The sequence below is a fragment of the Lonchura striata genome, chromosome 27 (assembly GCF_046129695.1).
Source record: "Lonchura striata isolate bLonStr1 chromosome 27, bLonStr1.mat, whole genome shotgun sequence".
Taxonomy (NCBI): domain Eukaryota; kingdom Metazoa; phylum Chordata; class Aves; order Passeriformes; family Estrildidae; genus Lonchura; species Lonchura striata.
The window spans coordinates 4,450,523-4,472,977 of NC_134629.1; the positions used below are offsets into that span (position 1 = coordinate 4,450,523).

Here is a 22,455-nt window from a genome sequence, read left to right on the forward strand (position 1 = left end):
AGAATGGAGATTGACTGTGGACTATCGTGGCTTAAATGAAGTGACTCCACCGCTGAGCGCTGCTGTACCGGATATGCTGGAACTCCAGTACGAGCTGGAGTCCAAGGCAGCAAAGTGATATGCCACCATTGATATTGCTAATGCGTTTTTCTCCATTCCTCTGGCAGCAGAATGCAGGCCTCAGCTTGCTTTCACCTGGAGGGGCGTGCAGTACACCTGGAACCGACTGCCCCAGGGGTGGAAACACAGTCCCACCATCTGCCATGGACTGATCCAGACTGCACTAGAAAAGGGTGAGGCTCCAGAACACCTGCAATACATTGATGACATCATTGTGTGGGGGAGCACAGCAGCAGAAGTGTTTGAGAAAGGTGAGAGGATCATCCAGATACTACTAGAAGCTGGCTTCGCCATCAAGAAGAGCAACGTCAAGGGACCTGCCCGAGAGATCCAGTTCCTGGGAGTGAAATGGCAGGACGGACGGCGCCAGATTCCCACTGAGGTCATCAACAAGAGCACAGCTATGTCCCCACCAACCAGCAAAAAGGAAACACAAGCTTTCCTGGGTGCCATAGGTTTCTGGAGAATGCACATTCCCGAGTATAGCCAGATTGTGAGCCCTCTTTATCTGGTTACCGGAAAGAAGAATGATTTCCACTGGGGCCCTGAGCAGCAACAAGCCTTCACCCAGATCAAGCAGGAGATCGCTCATGCTGTAGCCCTTGGCCCAGTCAGGACGGGACCAGAGGTCAAGAATGTGCTCTACTCTGCAGCCGGGAACCATGGCTTGTCCTGGAGCCTTTGGCAGAAAGTGCCTGGGGAGACTTGAGGCCGACCACTGGGATTCTGGAGCCGAAGTTACAGAGGGTCTGAAGCCAACTACACGCCCACAGAGAAGGAAATCTTGGCTGCCTTTGAAGGAGTTCAAGCCGCCTCGAGCTAATTGGCACAGAAGCACAACTCCTCCTGGCACCCCGACTACCGGTGCTGGGGTGGATGTTTAAAGGAAAGGTTCCCTCTACCCACCATGCCACTGACGCCACATGGAGCAAATGTATTGCCCTCATCACTCAGCGCGCCCGTATTGGAAACCTGAATCGCCCTGGGATTTTGGAGATAATTACGAACTGGCCAGAAGGTGAAAACTTTGGTCTCACTGATGATGAGGAGCAGGTACAAGTGACAAGGGCTGAAGAGGCTCCACCATACAACCAACTACCAGCAGAGGAGACCTGCTACGCTCTTTTCACTGACGGTTCCTGTCGCATTGTAGGGATGAACCGGAAGTGGAAAGCAGTCGTATGGAGCCCCACATGCCAAGTTGCACAAACTACCGAAGGAGAAGGTGGTTCAAGCCAACTCGCTGAACTCAAGGCCGTTCAGCTGGCTCTGGACATTGCTGAAAGGGAGAAGTGGCCAAAGCTCTACCTTTATACTGATTCGTGGATGGTAGCCAATGCTCTGTGGGGCTGGCTGGGAATGTGGAGGAAGGCCAACTGGCAACGTGTAGGAAAGCCAATCTGGGCTGCTGATATATGGAAAGACATTGCCTCTCGAGTGGAAAAGCTGACGGTGAAAGTCCGTCACGTAGATGCCCATGTCCCCAAAAGTCGGGCTAATGAGGAGCACCGAAACAATGAGCAGGTAGATCAGGCAGCAAAAATAGAGGTGTCAAAGATAGACTTAGATTGGCACCATAAGCGGGAGTTGTTCCTGGCTCAATGGGCTCATGATGCCTCAGGTCATCAGGGCAGAGATGCCACCTACAAGTGGGCACGAGACCGAGGGGTGGATCTAACCATGGACAGTGTTTCCCAGGTTATCCATGACTGTGAGACGTGTGCTGCCATCAAACAGGCCAAGAGAGTGAAGCCCCTATGGTATGGTGGGCGGTGGTCCAAGTACAAGTATGGGGAGGCCTGGCAGATTGACTACATCACACTGCCCCAGACACGCCAAGGCAAGTGCTACGTGATGACCGTGGTGGAAGCCACCACTGGATGGCTGGAGACTTTCCCTGTACCTCATGCCACTGCCCGGAACACCATCTTAGGCTTGGAAAAGCAAGTCCTGTGGAGACACGGCACACCTGAGAGAATCGAGTCTAACAATGGCACCCATTTCAAGAACAGCCTTATTAACACCTGGGCCAGCGAACATGGTATAGAATGGATATATCATATTCCCTATCATGCTCCAGCTGCCGGCAAAGTTGAACGGTGCAACGGACTCCTTAAGACGACCCTAAAGGCACTTGGTGGGGGAACATTTAGAAACTGGGAAATTAACCTGGCAAAAGCAACCTGGATGGTCAACACCCGAGGGTCTGTCAATCGAGCTGGCCCTGCCCAGTCAGAACCCTTACACACAGTAGATGGAGATAAGGTCCCTGTAGTACATATGAAAGGTATTTTAGGGAAAACTGTTTGGATTAATCCCACCTCAGGCAAAGACCAACCCATTTGTGGGATTGTCTTTGCTCAAGGACCTGGTTACACTTGGTGGGTAATGCAGAAGGATGGGGAGACCTGCTGTGTACCACAGGGAAACTTGGTCTTAAGTGAGAACTGGGTGTAAGATTTCATTGTGTGCGGATGGAAATAGAATAAGGGGTGGATAATGTCCTGGTTTGTAAAATAAGCTTGTATTCTATTTGCCATCTGTTGGAGGTTGGGCAGGTTTGTTATCTCTTCCAAGAACAATGGCTTGCTCCGAAGAGGTAATGGTTTGTTAATGGGCCATTGACTGACTCACTGCAGGGCTGGGAACATAAAACCATCCCATTGTGAGATGCCCCACCCAGAGGGGCAAGACAAGCACTCTTTTATATTGTATAAAGTGGTACCTTTTGGGGGACAGAGCAGCCCTCTCTTTGCGGGATTCCCAGAGAAGCAGCTCTCCCTCTCCTTACGAGACTCCCAGAGAAGCAGCTCCTTCAGTGGGATTCCCAGAGAAACAGCTGGAGCGCGGTGAGGCGGCGGCGGCGGAGCTCGGAGGCAGCCCCGGCGCAGAGGAAGACCGGCCCAACTGCCACCAGATCTTCAGAGAAAACTATACCCTTCTAAAGATCACCACTGCAGCTGCAATTCATCAGCCACTGCAAGAGGAGCAGCTATCATTTCGACCGGACTGCTACCAACACCTCGAATCCTCAGGTTGTGGACTTTGTCACTAGTTTTGTGTGTACCAATTGCATTTGCCTTTTTCTAAATTGTTATCTAGTTTTCTCCTAGTAAAGAATTGTTACTCCCATCCCCATATCTTTGCCTGAGAGCCTTTTAATTTAAAAATCCTAGTAATTAGGAAGGAGGGGGTTTACCTTCTCCATTGCACAGACTCCTGTCTTGTCAAACCTAGACAACTGGGAACTGTGGCACCTGGATCTGGGGGGTTGCAGGGGCTGGTGTTTAAGGCTTGCAGCCTCCAAAGGCTCCGGGCTTTGCTCCCCAGCCTGCTTTGCACTGCCCTGGGCCCGGATTGCTCCAGAGACAAAAGCCAAGCCAGGGCATCCTCAGCCTGCCCCCACTGCTGCTGCTGCCAGCGGCCACTGGCCCCTGTCCCCTACTCGGGGGCCAGCTGCAGGGGCAGGGCAGGCTGTGCTGGGCAGGGCCGGGGGGCTTTGGGCCCTGTGGCTGCTGCTGCTGGGGGCCAGGAGCCCAACAGGGCCCCGAGCTCAGCCCCTGCCCGGCCAGCTGCCCTCAGAGCCCCACACTGCCCAGGCATCCCCAGCACAGGGGGCTGTGGCTAATCCCACGCAATCCTGGCGAGAAATTCCCCACAGGAACTAAACCAAGGGTTCCAGGGCAAAGTCAGCACCCGCTGACATTTAAAGCCCCTTTACAGAGGTGGCTGCAGGGCTGGGGTGATCTCCAGGACCTCTGGCAGTGCCCGGTGCGCAGCTGAGGCTGTGGGGCTGCTCCCAGCAGGACACAGCACCGGGCTCAGGCCAGCCCTCAGCCCTCACAGCTGATGCCAAGGGAGAGGCTCAGAAAGCAACTTCACACCTCTTGCTGCAGATATTTCAAAGCACTAAATGCCATTCAGAGAAGCCACCGTGCCAATTTCCTTTCGGCGTCCAGGCATGAGAAGCCATGAAGGTGCCACTGAATGTGCAATCAGGGCACTTCCACTGCCATCCCAAAGGGATCACAAAGGACAGGGCTCTGCTGTCAGTGCTGCTGAGCTCCTAACCCAGCAACCCAGTCTCAGCAAGAGGCAGTAATTGACTGCACCAGGGACACTGGCCACTCATAAAAGGCATCAATCCCACAGCCCACCCAACCCAAATTCTGCCATATCTATCTTTTCCCTCTTTTCTCTTCTCTGCTGTCACTTTCCCCATTTTCTCTGTCTGGGAGCTTGGCTTTTCTCTCTCCTGTCTGCAAGTTCAGCCGCACGTGTAACCCTGCAGGAACAGCCTGAAATACCAGGGAATGGGAGAGGATCCTTTTATCAGGAACTGCAGTGACAGGACAAGGGGGAATGGGATCAAACTGCAAGAGTTGGAAGAGATTTGATGATGGGAAGAAGTTCTTTACTGTGAGGGTGCCTGTCCCTGACACAGGGACCAGTGCAGAGAGGCTGTGCATGCCCCATCCCCAGGAACATCCAAGGCCAGGCTGGACAGGCTCCAGAGCAACCTGGTGTGGTGGCAGGTTGCTCAGGTTGAAACCAGATAATCCTTAGGGGCCCTTGCAAGCCAAACCATTCAAGGATTTGATCATTCCATGGTCCCCATCTCCCCATGTGGAGTGGCCCTGAAACTTCTGTGACATCACAGCTCCCAGAGTGTTCCAGGTGGAAGGTCCAGGACCTGGAACGCAGCACAGCAGACACTTCACCTGCGGCCAACGGTCAGCGCCAACTCGCCCTTCGCTCTGCCCGTCGGTGCTGAGCTCTGGCTGCTGCCTGGGCTTTTCTTGCCCCTTACTCTAAAGCCAATCCCAGCAGGATGTGCACTGCTGCCCCAGTGCAGGTACACTGCCAGGCCAGGGACGGGCACCCTGCTAGGACAGGCTGCAGCCATGTGGGAATGGATGGTGTGGGACAGGAAGCCCACCAAGAGATTGTGCTGCCTTTTGCAGACTGCCATCGACACCGTGGAGGACATGGAAGTGGACACAGTGCTGGACAGGGAAGAAATGATGGAGGTGGACACAGATGAGACGGCTGAGGACATGGAAGTAGATGTGGAAGACACCATCGAGGACATGGAATTCAATGAAAAGGATGAGGAGGAGCCCATGGTCCTTGGCTGAAGATGGAGCCCCAGGAGCAGGAGAAACAGATGCCTCCCATGCCCTGCCCACAGGCAGAGTGTGTCCCCTTCGCCAGGCTGGGGCTGGGCTGGATGGCCCCGCTCGGGGACACGGTGCCCACAGGGGGCCCTGGATTGTGGTGGCACAAGCAGCACCCCTTGCCTGCCCTGCGCTTGCCTGGGGCCGTGCCAGCCCTGCCAGCCCTGCCAGCCCCTGGGCCCAGCTCCCAGCCCAGCTGGGCACCAGAGTCCAGCACTGCTGCTGCTCCATTTCCTCCACGACTGGTGGAGATGATGGCCACAGATGTGACCCCTTTGTAAATATGTTCTCTGGAATAGAGCTTTTCTGTAAATACGTTTTGAAGTTTGTTAGGCTATAGGATCCCATGTAAATATGTTTTGAAGATTGTTGCTGTTATAAGGATTGTTGCAATAAAACATGTTTGTAAATCCAAGGTTTTGCCGATCTTTGGAGAAGAGATCCTGTTAATTTTAAAAAGCTCACTTCTCTTTGCAATTCCTTTGGGCACAGGCAGCGTTTGCACAGTTGTGGTTTCCAGTTGTTCTGGGTTCCCGGGGCTGGAGGTGCCTGGGGGGGCTGGCACGGCCACCCCGGGGCTGGGGTCCCTGTGCACAGGGGCTCCCACTGACACCACTCCTGGCACTGGGCACTGCTGGGCTTCCTGGGCAGGGACAGGGCAGGGCCCCCAGGAGCAGAGCTGTCCCCAGCAGAGAGGGGGCTCTGACAGCAGTGGCCCCTGCAGCAATGCCCCCAGGCAGGCAGGAACCCTTCAGCCACCCTCGCTGCTGCAGCCACGGGGACTCCTGGCCCGAGAGCCGGCATCGGGCCACAGGGATGCAAAATCCACCTTTGTGCTCTGAAGGCCATGGCAGCCTTGGGAACTGTGGCACCTGGATCTGGGGGGCTGCAGGGGCTGGTGTTTAAGGCTTGCAGCCTCCAAAGGCTCCGGGGTATTGCTCCCCAACCTGCTTTGTACTGCCCTGGGCCCGGATTGCTCAAGAGACAAAAGCCAAGCCAGGGCATCCTCAGCCTGCCCCCACTGCTGCTGCTGCCAGCGGCCACTGGCCCCTGTCCCCTACTCGGGGGCCAGCTGCAGGGGCAGGGCAGGCTGTGCTGGGCAGGGCCGGGGGGCTTTGGGCCCTGTGGCTGCTGCTGCTGGGGGCCAGGAGCCCAACAGGGCCCCGAGCTCAGCCCCTGCCCGGCCAGCTGCCCTCAGAGCCCCACACTGCCCAGGCATCCCCAGCACAGGGGGCTGTGGCTAATCCCACGCAATCCTGGCGAGAAATTCCCCACAGGAACTAAACCAAGGGTTCCAGGGCAAAGTCAGCACCCGCTGACATTTAAAGCCCCTTTACAGAGGTGGCTGCAGGGCTGGGGTGATCTCCAGGACCTCTGGCAGCGCCTGGTCTGCAGCTGAGACTGTAGGGCTGCTCTCAGCGGGACACAGCACCGGGCTCAGGCCAGCCCTCAGCCCTCACAGCTGATGCCAAGGGAGAGGCTCAGAAAGCAACTTCACACCTCTTGCTGCAGATATTTCAAAGCACTAAATGCCATTCAGAGAAGCCACCGTGCCAATTTCCTTTCGGCGTCCAGGCATGAGAAGCCATGAAGGTGCCACTGAATGTGCAATCAGGGCACTTCCACTGCCATCCCAAAGGGATCACCAAGGACAGGGCTCTGCTGTCAGCGCTGCTGAGCTCCTAACCCAGCAACCCAGTCTCAGCAAGAGGCAGTAATTGACTGCACCAGGGACACTGGCCACTCATAAAAGGCATCAATCGCACAGCCCACCCAACCCAAATTCTGCCATATCTATCTTTTCCCTCTTTTCCCTGCTGTCACTTTCCCCATTTTCTCTGTCTGGGAGCTTGGCTTTTCTCTCTCCTGTCTGCAAGTTCAGCCGCACGTGTAACCCTGCAGGAACAGCCTGAAATACCAGGGAATGGGAGAGGATCCTTTTATCAGGAACTGCAGTGACAGGACAAGGGGGAATGGGATCAAACTGCAAGAGTTGGAAGAGATTTGATGATGGGAAGAAGTTCTTTACTGTGAGGGTGCCTGTCCCTGACACAGGGACAAGCGCAGAGAGGCTGTGCATGCCCCATCCCCAGGAACATCCAAGACCAGGCTGGACAGTCTCCAGAGCAACCTGGTGTGGTGGCAGGTTGCTCAGGTTGAAACCAGATAATCCTTAGGGGCCCTTGCAAGCCAAACCATTCAAGGATTTGTTCATTCCATGGTCCCCATCTCCCCATGTGGAGTGGCCCTGAAACTTCTGTGACATCACAGCTCCCAGAGTGTTCCAGGTGGAAGGTCCAGGACCTGGAACGCAGCACAGCAGACACTTCACCTGCGGCCAACGGTCAGAGCCCACTCGCCCTTCGCTCTGCCCGTCAGTGCTGAGCTCTGGCTGCTGCCTGGGCTTTTCCTGCTGCCTGCGCTGACGCCAATCCCAGCAGGATGTGCACTGCTGCCCCAGTGCAGGTACACTGCCAGGCCAGGGACGGGCACCCTGCTTGGGCAGGCTGCAGCCATGTGGGAATGGATGGTGTGGGACAGGAAGCCCACCAAGAGATTGTGCTGCCTCTTGCAGATTGCCATCGACACCGTGGAGGAGATGGAAGTGGACACAGTGCTGGACAGAGAAGAAATGATGGAGGTAGACATGGAAGACACGGCTGAGGACATGGAAGTCGACGTGAAGGACAACATCGAGGACATGGAAGTAGATGTGGAAGACACCATCGAGGACATGGAAGTCGATGAAAAGGATGAGGAGGAGCCCATGGTCCTTGGCTGAAGATGGAGCCCCAGGAGCAGGACAAGCAGATGCCTCCCATGCCCTGCCCACAGGCAGAGTGTGTCCCCTTCGCCAGGCTGGGGCTGGGCTGGATGGCCCCGCTCGGGGACACGGTGCCCACAGGGGGCCCTGGATTGTGGTGGCACAAGCAGCACCCCTGGCCTTCCCTGCGCTTGCCTGGGGCCGTGCCGGCCCTGCCAGCCCTGCCAGCTCCTGGGCCCAGCTCCCAGCCCAGCTGGGCCCAGTGCTGGCACCAGAGTCCAGCACTGCTTCTGCTCCATTTCCTCCACGCCTGATGGGCATGATGGCCACAGATGTGACCCCTCTGTAAATACGTTCTCTGGACTAGAGCTTTTCTGTAAATACGTTTAGAAGTTTGTTAGGCTATAGGATCCCATGTAAATATGTTTAGAAGATTGTTGCTGTTATAAGGATTGTTACAATAAAACATGTTTGTAAATCCAAGGTTTTGCTGATCTTTGGAGAAGAGATCCTGTTAATTTTCAAAAGCTCACTTCTCTTTGCAATTCCTTTGGGCACAGGCAGCGTTTGCACAGTTGTGGTTTCCAGCTGTTCTGGGTTCCCGGGGCTGGAGGTGCCTGGGGGGGCTGGCACGGCCAGCCCGGGGCTGGGGTCCCTGTGCACAGGGGCTCCCACTGACACCACTCCTGGCACTGGGCACTGCTGGGCTTCTTGGGCAGGGACAGGGCAGGGCCCCCAGGAGCAGAGCTGTCCCCAGCAGAGAGGGGGCTCTGACAGCAGTGGCCCCTGCAGCAATGCCCCCAGGCAGGCAGGAACCCTTCAGCCACCCTCGCTGCTGCAGCCACGGGGACTCCTGGCCCGAGAGCCGGCATCGGGCCACAGGGATGCAAAATCCACCTTCGTGCTCTGAAGGCCATGGTAGCCTTGGGAACTGTGGCACCTGGATCTGGGGGGTTGCAGGGGCTGGTGTTTAAGGCTTGCAGCCTCCAAAGGCTCCGGGCTTTGCTCCCCAGCCTGCTTTGCACTGCCCTGGGCCCGGATTGCTCCAGAGACAAAAGCCAAGCCAGGGCATCCTCAGCCTGCCCCCACTGCTGCTGCTGCCAGCGGCCACTGGCCCCTGTCCCCTACTCGGGGGCCAGCTGCAGGGGCAGGGCAGGCTGTGCTGGGCAGGGCCGGGGGGCTTTGGGCCCTGTGGCTGCTGCTGCTGGGGGCCAGGAGCCCAACAGGGCCCCGAGCTCAGCCCCTGCCCAGCCAGCTGCCCTCAGAGCCCCACACTGCCCAGGCATCCCCAGCACAGGGGGCTGTGGCTAATCCCACGCAATCCTGGCGAGAAATTCCCCACAGGAACTAAACCAAGGGTTCCAGGGCAAAGTCAGCACCCGCTGACATTTAAAGCCTTTTTACAGAGGTGGCTGCAGGGCTGGGGTGATCTCCAGGACCTCTGGCAGTGCCCGGTTCGCAGCTCAGGCTGTGGGGCTGCTCCCAGCGGGACACAGCACTGGGCTCAGGCCAGCCCTCAGCCCTCACAGCTGATGCCAAGAGAGAGGCTCAGAAAGCAACTTCACACCTCTTGCTGCAGATATTTCAAAGCACTAAATGCCATTCAGAGAAGCCACTGTGCCAACTTCCTTTCGGCGTCCAGGCATGAGAAGCCATGAAGGTGACACTGAATTTGCACTCAGGGCACTTCCACTGCCATCCCAAAGGGATCACAAAGGACAGGGCTCTGCTGTCAGCGCTGCTGAGCTCCTAACCCAGCAACCCAGTCTCAGCAAGAGGCAGTAATTGACTGCACCAGGGACACTGGCCTCTGATAAAAGGCATGAATCCCACAGCCCACCCAAGTGAAAGCCTGGCATATCTATCTTTTCCTTCTCTCTTCCCTGCTGTCCTGGTTTGTATGATATGCTTGTATTCTATTTGCCATCTGTTGGAGGTTGGGCAGGTTTGTTATCTCTTCCAAGAACAATGGTTTGCTCCGAAGAGGTAATGGTTTGTTAATGGGCCATTGACTGATTCACTTGCAGAGCTGGTAAGCATAACATCATCCCATTGTGAGATGCTCCACCCAAAGGGGGAAGCCAAGCGCTCTTTTATTGTATTAAGGGGTATCTTTTGGGGGACAGAGCAGCTCTCTTTGCGGGATCTCCCGGAGAAGCAGCTCCTTTCGGCGGGATTCCCAGAGAAGCGGCCGGAGCGCAGTAAGGCGGCGGCGGCGGAGTTCAGAAGCAGCCCCGGCGCAGAGGAAGACCGGCCCAACTGCCACCAGATCTTCAGAGAAAACTATACCCTTCTAAAGATCACCACTGCAGCTGCAATTCATCAGCCACTGCAAGAGGAGCAGCTATCATTTCGACCAGACTGCTACCAACACCCCGAATCCTCAGGTTGTGGACTTTATCACTAGTTTTGTTTGTACCTATTGTATTTGCCTTTATAAATTGTTATCTAGTTTTCTCCTAGTAAAGAATTGTTACTCTCATCCCCATATCTTTGCCTGAGAGCCTTTTAATTTAAAAATCCTAGTAATTCGGAGGGAGGGGGTTTACATTCTCCACTGCAAAGGAGGCTTTTGCCCTCCTTCACAGACCCCTGTCTTGTCAAACCAAGACAGATTTTGGCGCATCAATGTGGGGCTCGAGGGCATTGAGAGGGAAAAAGGATTAACCGTTCTTAAGTAATTTGGTTTTTTGTTGTGTGTAGAAACATCTTAAGCATCACCATATGGTCTAGTTTACCTTGGTTTGGGTGGCATGTGATCGTAGCTATACTTTTCCCATTTGCAGACCCTTATCTAAAAATGGGTCCTATAACTAAGGCTACTGTGTCTATTATCAAGTTTGGCTTCTGGGTTAATTGGGTGAGGAATTCATGGATCTTTAATTTCCTCTGGAAGGCAGGTACATGGATTCATAGCTATCACACACTAACTGTATGTTTTTGGGGTTACTTTAATAACGGTACCTACTGCGAGGAAATAGCACCTGGGGAAACTTTCTCCCAACCTTTTAACCATCTTTTTGGGTCTGCTCTACCAGTTCTCAAAGCGTTAAGATCCTCTCTAAGTGCTAATGATATCATACAATGGGTGGTGTTGCTGATAGGCCTGTTATATTTAGCACTCAGAGATAAGGGAAGATTAACCTGGATAACTACCCTCACACCTACACCAGAGGCTAGGGATGCTCCTGCAGAACCTGACACTGCCCCACAGACTCGAGATGCTGCTGCTCCAGAGCCTGACCCTGCCCCACAGCCCACCTCAGAAATGAACCACCCAGACTGGGTGAGGGTTCTCGTTAAGGAGATATGAGAGATGCTGAAGGAGTGCATTTCCCCAGCTGGTGAGAAACCGGCCCTTTGCCTTGAGGAGGGACAGTCTAATAGTACAGCTGTGGAACCCACAGATGTTACAACTGTCCAGGTTCCAACTGAACCACAAAGGCAGTCACAACCAGCAGCAGTTGCCCCGGTAGAAACAAGGAAGTCTAAGATGAAAGCAGAGCACCCTGCAGATAGGGACAGGAATGGAGGAACCTCACAACCCACTGGGACCCAGAGATTGCTATCATCACCGAGTCCCTGACCTACGAAAGTCTTCGTAATCTGCATAAAGACATTGTGCGACTAGGGCATGAGGCTTATACTACCTAGTTACTTTGGGTTTGGGATCTTATGGGTACAGGCGTGCAGCTGGACGGTGGTGAGGCAAGGAACTTGAGACCCTTGACCCAGGACTCGGCTATAAATCAGATTTTTGTAAAGGAACAAGGGTCCCTTTCTCTCTGGGAACGGCTCTTAATGAGTGTCAGGGAGAGGTTTGTCCACAGGGAGAGAATGCAGGAGCACCATCATAGAATGCGCTGGAAGACCCGCGAGGAAGGGATCCAACAGCTGAGGGAAGTGGCAGTATTGGAGGTACTCTTTGGGAGGGATGGACGACACAATAATGACCCCGACAAGATCAGGTGTACAGGACAAATGCTGTGGAGTCTAGAAAATCTTGAGCCATTTCAATACACCACTTTCATTGCAACAATCAATGCTGACGCTCACCGGGAGACAGTGGGCTCTGTTGCCAACAAACTTAGGAATTATGAGAGTATGATTAATGGCCCAATGCAGGCTCATATCTCAGCTGTGATTAAGGAGTTAAAAGAGGAGATGAGGGAGGAGATGAGGAAGGTTAATGCAGCACCTGTGAGAGTCACAGGCCCCAGAATCAGCGCCCAGCAATCCCCAGCTAGAGAGAGAGGGTACACCCCAAGGGCTAATCTGTGGTTCTTCCTGCGTGACCATGGGGAAGACATGGGGAGGTGGGATGGGAAACCCACTTCTGTCCTGGCAGCACAGGTCCGTCAACCCAAGGAGGGAAACTCTAACCGGGGGAGTTCCACCAAAGTGAAGGTAGCCTCAACCTCCCGTGACCAAGCTTGTGGGTACGATCTGTCAGACCTCCTTGAAGGCACCTCTAGTATGTATGCCCAGGAAAGGAATGATAACCAGTGTTAGAGGGGCCCTGTCTCTAGCCAGGGAAAGGCACGGGAAAACCGGATCTTCTGGACAGTGTGGATCCGATGGCCTGGCACATGAGAGCGACAAAAATATGATGCTTTAGTTGATACTGGTGCACAGTGTACTCTGATACCATCAGGACATGTGGGGGCAGAGCCTGTTTCCATTGCTGGTGTGACAGGGGGATCACAACAATTGACTCTGGTGGAAGCCGAGGTGAGCCTGACTGGGAAGGAGTGGAAGAAACATCCTATAGTGACTGGCCCAGATGCTCCATGTATCCTAGGCATAGACTTCCTCCGGAACGGCTATTACAAAGACCCAAAGGGACTCAGGTGGGCTTTTGGAATAGCCGCTGTAGAGGCAGAAGACATTAAGCAATTGAACACCTTGCCTGGACTGTCAGAAAACCCCTCTGCAGTAGGACTCCTAAGGGTGGAAGAACAACGCGTGCCAATTGCGACCTCGACAGTGCAGCGCCGGCAGTATCGGACGGATCGAGATGCCGTGATCCCCATCCACAAAATGATTCGGGAGCTGGAGAGCCAAGGGGTGGTCAGCAAAACCCACTCACCCTTCAACAGCCCCATCTGGCCTGTGTGCAAATCTGACAAAGAATGGAGATTGACTGTGGACTATCGTGGCTTAAATGAAGTGACTCCACCGCTGAGCGCTGCTGTACCGGATATGCTGGAACTCCAGTACGAGCTGGAGTCCAAGGCAGCAAAGTGATATGCCACCATTGATATTGCTAATGCGTTTTTCTCCATTCCTCTGGCAGCAGAATGCAGGCCTCAGCTTGCTTTCACCTGGAGGGGCGTGCAGTACACCTGGAACCGACTGCCCCAGGGGTGGAAACACAGTCCCACCATCTGCCATGGACTGATCCAGACTGCACTAGAAAAGGGTGAGGCTCCAGAACACCTGCAATACATTGATGACATCATTGTGTGGGGGAGCACAGCAGCAGAAGTGTTTGAGAAAGGTGAGAGGATCATCCAGATACTACTAGAAGCTGGCTTCGCCATCAAGAAGAGCAACGTCAAGGGACCTGCCCGAGAGATCCAGTTCCTGGGAGTGAAATGGCAGGACGGACGGCGCCAGATTCCCACTGAGGTCATCAACAAGAGCACAGCTATGTCCCCACCAACCAGCAAAAAGGAAACACAAGCTTTCCTGGGTGCCATAGGTTTCTGGAGAATGCACATTCCCGAGTATAGCCAGATTGTGAGCCCTCTTTATCTGGTTACCGGAAAGAAGAATGATTTCCACTGGGGCCCTGAGCAGCAACAAGCCTTCACCCAGATCAAGCAGGAGATCGCTCATGCTGTAGCCCTTGGCCCAGTCAGGACGGGACCAGAGGTCAAGAATGTGCTCTACTCTGCAGCCGGGAACCATGGCTTGTCCTGGAGCCTTTGGCAGAAAGTGCCTGGGGAGACTCGAGGCCGACCACTGGGATTCTGGAGCCGAAGTTACAGAGGGTCTGAAGCCAACTACACGCCCACAGAGAAGGAAATCTTGGCTGCCTTTGAAGGAGTTCAAGCCGCCTCGAGCTAATTGGCACAGAAGCACAACTCCTCCTGGCACCCCGACTACCGGTGCTGGGGTGGATGTTTAAAGGAAAGGTTCCCTCTACCCACCATGCCACTGACGCCACATGGAGCAAATGTATTGCCCTCATCACTCAGCGCGCCCGTATTGGAAACCTGAATCGCCCTGGGATTTTGGAGATAATTACGAACTGGCCAGAAGGTGAAAACTTTGGTCTCACTGATGATGAGGAGCAGGTACAAGTGACAAGGGCTGAAGAGGCTCCACCATACAACCAACTACCAGCAGAGGAGACCTGCTACGCTCTTTTCACTGACGGTTCCTGTCGCATTGTAGGGATGAACCGGAAGTGGAAAGCAGTCGTATGGAGCCCCACATGCCAAGTTGCACAAACTACCGAAGGAGAAGGTGGTTCAAGCCAACTCGCTGAACTCAAGGCCGTTCAGCTGGCTCTGGACATTGCTGAAAGGGAGAAGTGGCCAAAGCTCTACCTTTATACTGATTCGTGGATGGTAGGCAATGCTCTGTGGGGCTGGCTGGGAATGTGGAGGAAGGCCAACTGGCAACGTGTAGGAAAGCCAATCTGGGCTGCTGATATATGGAAAGACATTGCCTCTCGAGTGGAAAAGCTGACGGTGAAAGTCCGTCACGTAGATGCCCATGTCCCCAAAAGTCGGGCTAATGAGGAGCACCGAAACAATGAGCAGGTAGATCAGGCAGCAAAAATAGAGGTGTCAAAGATAGACTTAGATTGGCACCATAAGCGGGAGTTGTTCCTGGCTCAATGGGCTCATGATGCCTCAGGTCATCAGGGCAGAGATGCCACCTACAAGTGGGCACGAGACCGAGGGGTGGATCTAACCATGGACAGTGTTTCCCAGGTTATCCATGACTGTGAGACGTGTGCTGCCATCAAACAGGCCAAGAGAGTGAAGCCCCTATGGTATGGTGGGCGGTGGTCCAAGTACAAGTATGGGGAGGCCTGGCAGATTGACTACATCACACTGCCCCAGACACGCCAAGGCAAGTGCTACGTGATGACCGTGGTGGAAGCCACCACTGGATGGCTGGAGACTTTCCCTGTACCTCATGCCACTGCCCGGAACACCATCTTAGGCTTGGAAAAGCAAGTCCTGTGGAGACACGGCACACCTGAGAGAATCGAGTCTGACAATGGCACCCATTTCAAGAACAGCCTTATTAACACCTGGGCCAGCGAACATGGTATAGAATGGATATATCATATTCCCTATCATGCTCCAGCTGCCGGCAAAGTTGAACGGTGCAACGGACTCCTTAAGACGACCCTAAAGGCACTTGGTGGGGGAACATTTAGAAACTGGGAAATTAACCTGGCAAAAGCAACCTGGATGGTCAACACCCGAGGGTCTGTCAATCGAGCTGGCCCTGCCCAGTCAGAACCCTTACACACAGTAGATGGAGATAAGGTCCCTGTAGTACATATGAAAGGTATTTTAGGGAAAACTGTTTGGATTAATCCCACCTCAGGCAAAGACCAACCCATTTGTGGGATTGTCTTTGCTCAAGGACCTGGTTACACTTGGTGGGTAATGCAGAAGGATGGGGAGACCTGCTGTGTACCACAGGGAAACTTGGTCTTAAGTGAGAACTGGGTGTAAGATTTCATTGTGTGCGGATGGAAATAGAATAAGGGGTGGATAATGTCCTGGTTTGTAAAATAAGCTTGTATTCTATTTGCCATCTGTTGGAGGTTGGGCAGGTTTGTTATCTCTTCCAAGAACAATGGCTTGCTCCGAAGAGGTAATGGTTTGTTAATGGGCCATTGACTGACTCACTGCAGGGCTGGGAACATAAAACCATCCCATTGTGAGATGCCCCACCCAGAGGGGCAAGACAAGCACTCTTTTATATTGTATAAAGTGGTACCTTTTGGGGGACAGAGCAGCCCTCTCTTTGCGGGATTCCCAGAGAAGCAGCTCTCCCTCTCCTTACGAGACTCCCAGAGAAGCAGCTCCTTCAGTGGGATTCCCAGAGAAACAGCTGGAGCGCGGTGAGGCGGCGGCGGCGGAGCTCGGAGGCAGCCCCGGCGCAGAGGAAGACCGGCCCAACAGCCACCAGATCTTCAGAGAAAACTATACCCTTCTAAAGATCACCACTGCAGCGGCAATTCATCAGCCACTGCAAGAGGAGCAGCTATCATTTCGACCGGACTGCTACCAACACCTCGAATCCTCAGGTTGTGGACTTTGTCACTAGTTTTGTGTGTACCAATTGCATTTGCCTTTTTCTAAATTGTTATCTAGTTTTCTCCTAGTAAAGAATTGTTACTCCCATCCCCATATCTTTGCCTGAGAGCCTTTTAATTTAAAAATCCTAGTAATTAGGAAGGAGGGGGTTTACCTTCTCCATTGCACAGACTCCTGTCTTGTCAAACCTAGACAACTGGGAACTGTGGCACCTGGATCTGGGGGGTTGCAGGGGCTGGTGTTTAAGGCTTGCAGCCTCCAAAGGCTCCGGGCTTTGCTCCCCAGCCTGCTTTGCACTGCCCTGGGCCCGGATTGCTCCAGAGACAAAAGCCAAGCCAGGGCATCCTCAGCCTGCCCCCACTGCTGCTGCTGCCAGCGGCCACTGGCCCCTGTCCCCTACTCGGGGGCCAGCTGCAGGGGCAGGGCAGGCTGTGCTGGGCAGGGCCGGGGGGCTTTGGGCCCTGTGGCTGCTGCTGCTGGGGGCCAGGAGCCCAACAGGGCCCCGAGCTCAGCCCCTGCCCGGCCAGCTGCCCTCAGAGCCCCACACTGCCCAGGCATCCCCAGCACAGGGGGCTGTGGCTAATCCCACGCAATCCTGGCGAGAAATTCCCCACAGGAACTAAACCAAGGGTTCCAGGGCAAAGTCAGCACCTGCTGACATTTAAAGCCCCTTTACAGAGGTGGCTGCAGGGCTGGGGTGATCTCCAGGACATCTGGCAGTGCCCGGTGCGCAGCTGAGGCTGTGGGGCTTCTCTCAGCGTGACACAGCACCGGGCTCAGGCCAGCCCTCAGCCCCCACAGCTGATGCCAAGGGAGAGGCTCAGAAAGCAACTTCACACCTCTTGCTGCAGATATTTCAAAGCACTAAATGCCATTCAGAGAAGCCACCGTGCCAATTTCCTTTCGGCGTCCAGGCATGAGAAGCCATGAAGGTGCCACTGAATGTGCACTCAGGGCACTCCCACTGCCATCCCAAAGGGATCACAAAGGACAGGGCTCTGCTGTCAGCGCTGCTGAGCTCCTAACCCAGCAACCCAGTCTCAGCAAGAGGCAGTAATTGACTGCACCAGGGACACTGGCCACTCATAAAAGGCATCAATCGCACAGCCCACCCAACCCAAATTCTGCCATATTTATCTTTTCCCTCTTTTCTCTTCCCTGCTGTCACTTTCCCCATTTTCTCTGTCTGGGAGCTTGGCTTTTCTCTCTCCTGTCTGCAAGTTCAGCCGCACGTGTAACTCTGCAGGAACATCCTGAAATACCGGGAAGTGGTAGAGCATACTTTGTCAGGAACAAACTGCAGTGACAGGACAAGGGGGAATGGGATCAAACTGCAAGAGTTGGAAGAGATTTGATGATGGGAAGAAGTTCTTTACTGTGAGGGTGCCTGTCCCTGACACAGGGACCAGTGCAGAGAGGCTGTGCATGCCCCATCCCCAGGAACATCCAAGGCCAGGCTGGACAGGCTCCAGAGCAACCTGGTGTGGTGGCAGGTTGCTCAGGTTGAAACCAGATAATCCTTAGGGGCCCTTGCAAGCCAAACCATTCAAGGATTTGATCATTCCATGGTCCCCATCTCCCCATGTGGAATGGCCCTGAAACTTCTGTGACATCACAGCTCCCAGAGTGTTCCAGGTGGAAGGTCCAGGACCTGGAACGCAGCACAGCAGACACTTCACCTGCGGCCAACGGTCAGCGCTCACTCGCCCTTCGCTCTGCCCGTCAGTGCTGAGCTCTGGCTGCTGCTTGGGCTTTTCCTGCTGCCTGCGCTGAAGCCAATCCCAGCAGGATGTGCACTGCTGCCCCAGTGCAGGTACACTGCCAGGCCAGGGACGGGCACCCTGCTTGGGCAGGCTGCAGCCATGTGGGAATGGCTGGTGTGGGACAGGAAGCCCACCAAGAGATTATGCTGCCTCTTGCAGACTGCCAGCGACACCGTGGAGGAGATGGAAGTGGACATGGTGCTGGACAGGGAAGAAATGATGGAGGTGGACACAGAAGAGACGGCTGAGGACATGGAAGTAGATGAGGAGGACACCATCGAGGAAATGGAAGTTGATGAAAAGGATGAGGAGGAGCCCATGGTCCTTGGCTGAAGATGGAGCCCCAGGAGCAGGACAAGCAGATGCCTCCCATGCCCTGCCCACAGGCAGAGTGTGTTCCCTGACGCCAGGCTGGGGCTGGGCTGGATGGCCCCGCTCGGGGATACGGTGCCCACAGGGGGCCCTGGATTGTGCTGGCACAAGCAGCACCCCTGGCCTGCCCTGCGCTTGCCTGGGGCCGTGCCAGCCTTGCCAGCCCTGCCAGCCCCTGGGCCCAGGTCCCAGCCCAGCTGGGCCCAGTGCTGGCACCAGAGTCCTGCACTGCTGCTGCTCCATTTCCTCCACGAGTGGTGGAGATGATGGCCACAGATGTGACCCCTTTGTAAATATGTTCTCATGAATAGAGCTTTTCTGTATATACGTTTTGAGGTTTGTTAGGCTATAGGATCCCATGTAAATATGTTTTGAAGATTGTTGCTGTTATAAGGATTGTTACAATAAAACATGTTTGTAAATCCAAGGTTTTGCCGATCTTTGGAGAAGAGATCCTGCTAATTTTTAAAAGCTCACTTCTCTTTGCAATTCCTTTGGGCACAGGCAGCGTTTGCACAGTTGTGGTTTCCAGTTGTTCTGGGTTCCCGGGGCTGGAGGTGCCTGGGGGGGCTGGCACGGCCACCCCGGGGCTGGGGTCCCTGTGCACAGGGGCTCCCACTGACACCACTCCTGGCACTGGGCACTGCTGGGCTTCCTGGGCAGGGACAGGGCAGGGCCCCCAGGAGCAGAGCTGTCCCCAGCAGAGAGGGGGCTCTGACAGCACTGGCCCCTGCAGCAATGCCCCCAGGCAGGCAGGAACCCTTCAGCCACCCTCGCTGCTGTAGCCACGGGGACTCCTGGCCCAAGAGCCGGCATCGGGCCACAGGGATGCAAAATCCACCTTCGTGCTCTGAAGGCCATGGCAGCCTTGGGAACTGTGGCACCTGGATCTGGGGGGCTGCAGGGGCTGGTGTTTAAGGCTTGCAGCCTCCAAAGGCTCCGGGCTTTGCTCCCCAGCCTGCTTTGCACTGCCCTGGGCCCGGATTGCTCCAGAGACAAAAGCCAAGCCAGGGCATCCTCAGCCTGCCCCCACTGCTGCTGCTGCCAGCGGCCACTGGCCCCTGTCCCCTACTCGGGGGCCAGCTGCAGGGGCAGGACAGGCTGTGCTGGGCAGGGCCGGGGGGCTTTGGGCCCTGTGGCTGCTGCTGCTGGGGGCCAGGAGCCCAACAGGGCCCCGAGCTCAGCCCCTGCCCGGCCAGCTGCCCTCAGAGCCCCACACTGCCCAGGCATCCCCAGCACAGGGGGCTGTGGCTAATCCCACGCAATCCTGGTGAGAAATTCCCCACAGGAACTAAACCAAGGGTTCCAGGGCAAAGTCAGCACCCGCTGACATTTAAAGCCCATTTACAGAGGTGGCTGCAGGGCTGGGGTGATCTCCAGGACCTCTGGCAGTGCCCGGTGCGCAGCTGAGGCTGTGGGGCTGCTCCCAGCGGGACACAGCACCGGGCTCAGGCCAGCCCTCAGCCCTCACAGCTGATGCCAAGGGAGAGGCTCAGAAAGCAACTTCACACCTCTTGCTGCAGATATTTCAAAGCACTAAAAGCCATTCAGAGAAGCCACCGTGCCAATTTCCTTTCGGCGCCCAGGCATGAGAAGCCATGAAGGTGCCACTGAATGTGCACTCAGGGCACTTCCACTGCCATCCCAAAGGGATCACCAAGGACAGGGCTCTGCTGTCAGCGCTGCTGAGCTCCTAACCCAGCAACCCAGTCTCAGCAAGAGGCAGTAATTGACTGCACCAGGGACACTGGCCACTCATAAAAGGCATCAATCCCACAGCCCACCCAACCCAAAGCTTTGCATGTCTACCTTTTCGTTCTTCTCTCTTCTCTCGTGTCACTTTCCCCATTTTCTCTGTCTGGGAGCTTGGCTTCTCTCTCTCCTGTCTGCAGGTTCAGCTGCACGTGTGACCCTGCAGGAACAGCCTGACCTACAAACAAAGGTCACGTTATTTCAGAGGGCTGCATTGCTCCAGCTTTGGGGACAACTGGGAGCTGAAGAAACATGCTCCTCCCTGGGGGAAGGGGGAAAACTTTCATCCCACACATTGAGGAGTGGGCTATTCTCTACTGATGCCGTTTCCATCCTGAAACACCCCTAAGGTGTTGCTTTTCCTTCCCCAGAAATGCCACCGGAGCCACCAAAGCTGTCCCTCTGCTGCCAGGCTGGCTCTGATCCACAGTACCGGTGGAACCCTGAGCCAAGCAGACACTGGTTCCTTCCTCTCTTCTTGCCCAGGTCCTAGGAGAGCACTAAAACTCCACACCCGGAGTGGATTTGTAGGCTTCATGGAGAAAGGGGAATTATTACTGATTGGGGCAGACAGAATAAAATGAAGCTGCCAGAGGGAAATCAAAGCATCCCGCAGAGTACAGCCAGGTACGCTGCACATCAAGGCTGTGCTGGTGTGGAAATACTTTATTAAAAGGAATTTATGATCACTACTATCTGCCAACAAAAATATACAGAATACATTAAGCTTCAGATTTAAATTCAGAAAAGATTGGAAATTCAGAGTGGTTTTCACCAGTTCACCACAAACACATCTCAATGGCCAGCCCTACACTGGGGTGAAGAGGAGGATAGATTTGGTTGCTACTTCTTGATGGCATTTCTTCTTCTCTTAATGCAGGAATTCTGCCTGCCCAGGACAGCGAGGCTGCAGCTGAACAGCCACAGAGCTGCTCACAGATTGACAGACAGACCACAGCTGCTCACCCTCCTCCCTCCTGAGGATTCCTTATTCAGCCTTTCCTTTCTCTCTTCCTTTTGCCTAAAAAAATACCTGGGATAGAGTAACAGCTTGCAGGAGACAGGGAGCATCTCCTACCAAAGAGAAGTGAAGACAAGGGTAATTATTTTGTAGAATAAATGCGTGTACTCCCAGACAAAAAGCTCTGGTCTCAGGAACAACTGGATTGATCCCTCCCTGTTCAAGACCACAGAGACACTTCCCTGATCAAAGGACCTGGTACTTCATATGTAAGACTGGGATGTTTGTGACAATTCAGACAGAAACATTTCAAAGCCTGTAGTCATCCAGTAGGTATAAATGCATTTAGAAAATGCAGGAAAATCCATATTGGAGGATTTCCTACTAAAACAAGGTTTGCATTTCTGGCAGGCTCTCTTTCTCTCCATCAGTCCTGCCTACTGGAAATTGCATTGGTTGGACATGTGAGAGGACAGGTGTGATTATTTCCCCATTTTAGGGGAGGACAGGCTAGATGTGCCTCCTCCACACTTGGAGTGCTTTCCATGGACAGGTCCCAACCTCCTCCTGCTCCTTAAACTTGTGATACACAGGACCTTTAATCTCTGTCTATCTATGGGAGCATCCTCCCACGCTGAGAAGTTGGGCTCTGCAGGAATTTGGTGCCATCATCAATCTGTGCCCCTTGCTGGTGGTGGAGCTGGGACGTGCTGATCAGAGAGGAGTTTGTAGGATCTCCATGAAAAGGGCAGCACCACATCTTCTGTCCCTGGCTCGGGCAGCACCTGCACAGGGCTCTGCCAGCACAGCCAGTGAGACCCTGGTGGAGTGGGAGGTGTCCCTGCCCACGGCAGGGAGGTGGAAGGAGATGAGCTTTAAGCTGCTGTAGGATGAAATGCCAAAGCGTGCTGAGCAGGAGGCAGGAGGGGATCGGGAGGACAATCCCTCCTCTGCAGACACCAAGGTGCTCAGGGGCACAGCCAGGGCAGCTGGCTGCCTCCCCACAAAGCTCAAGGCTTTCCTGGCTGTGTCACCAGTCACAGCCCCAGCAGTGGCTGCAGCAGCTCTGGGCTGTCACACAGCCAGGAATGGCCCTGACAGGGAGCACAGCACAGCTCCAGGTGCATCCAGGCACATCAGCCTCCCGCCTGCCAGGGGAGAGGAAGGAGGTGGATGGAATCCCGTTGAGGGAATCACCCAAAAGGAAAGCACAGGAGCAGGCTCCAGAAGGGTGGGGGGCTGGGGAGTCCAG

General features: G+C 54.6%; 1 long non-coding RNA gene across 1 annotated transcript in view; it reads right to left on the reverse strand.

The window, feature by feature from the left end:
• Positions 1-20,383, reverse strand: part of LOC144247562 (uncharacterized) — a 164,311-nt gene extending 143,928 nt beyond the window's left edge. The window contains exon 1 of the long non-coding RNA XR_013341201.1: positions 20,300-20,383. This is a non-coding gene — a long non-coding RNA (uncharacterized LOC144247562). The remainder of the gene's footprint in view (positions 1-20,299) is intronic.
• Between the last annotated feature and the right edge of the window lie 2,072 nt (positions 20,384-22,455).